Source organism: Zingiber officinale, chromosome 5B (genome assembly GCF_018446385.1).
Source record: "Zingiber officinale cultivar Zhangliang chromosome 5B, Zo_v1.1, whole genome shotgun sequence".
In the NCBI taxonomy this organism is placed as follows: Eukaryota; Viridiplantae; Streptophyta; class Magnoliopsida; order Zingiberales; family Zingiberaceae; genus Zingiber; species Zingiber officinale.
Genome location: NC_055995.1, coordinates 133,874,866 through 133,876,115, shown reverse-complemented (window position 1 = coordinate 133,876,115; position 1,250 = coordinate 133,874,866).

The window sequence follows — 1,250 nt, the reverse complement described above, 5'->3', positions numbered from 1 at the left end:
TTTTTTAGAACGTTGATCCAAGGCTCGATTTTTAGAATATTGGGCAACGGTCCATTTTTTTATTCATCTTTTTTTTAAAAAAAAAATCATTACTTATCCAAAATTTAAAGAGAATTGAATAAAAATTACGATCATTATTTTAAGAATTTATTGAATTCTCCAAATAAAATTCTGAGCTCGTCCTAATCTACGAACTCATCTATTTCTATTTCCCACACAACATCCATAAAATTTCTAACATTTTCCACATCCACCCTCGTATTATCATAATTTTTAAAGTTATTAAAATTTTACGAGTAGCAACCCTCGAGCTTCATTTTATATATGTCCCCCGAAATATTGGAAGAATAACTAATACTTCATGCCATTTCATGGAATTAATCTGTTTCAATCATTGGGGATTCAATCAAATAACTTAAGAAGAATTAATGTTGATACAAGTGACAATAATAAAAATATAAAAACATCTCATGCAGTTCCTGACTTACAACTCCCTTCATTCTCGTCTCAAATAGGACTTAACAATATTATTTTTAATTAAACAACTGAGACGAGAAACGATTCGGATGGAGATCATAGCAAGCAAACATTGTGGACAGTAGTAAATAATAAGCTCCTTGCAGCATCCTACACAATCATGAGCGAAGATTCAGTAGTTATTAATACCCAAAAGGATGAGTCTTTTTGGAAACAAGTGATGACATACTACAATACCAATCGAGAAAAGAGAGCTAAAAAGAGAACTGCGGATAAAGTAAAATTACATTAGGCTTCTATGAAAAAGAACGTGCATAGATATAATGAAATTTACAATAAATGGTATAATGATCGACCAAGCGAATGGATCGACGAGGATTTGATGGTGCGGCCTTGAAGAATACAAAAGTACTTTTAAATCTATTTTCCAATATGAACATGTGTGAATAATTGTGAAAAATAGTCTGATGTAATCCTCAAAGTGACGAGCTACAAAGAAAGTAAGGACATCAGAATTATCAGGTGCATATATTGATTCTTTAAATCCTAACACAACTGTTGATATGGATGATAGAGAAATCCGATCTCATCCAATGGAACAAAAACAGCAAAGAGAAAAGGTAAAAAAAGAGTAGACATAATTGATAATTGAATAAGGCTATGCAACAATCAGTAACATAGTAACATATTTGGAGTATAATAACAATAAGAAAGTAAACCAATTCATCTAAGCATATCAACTCCTTGTAATAGACGCACTATACGTGGGACGT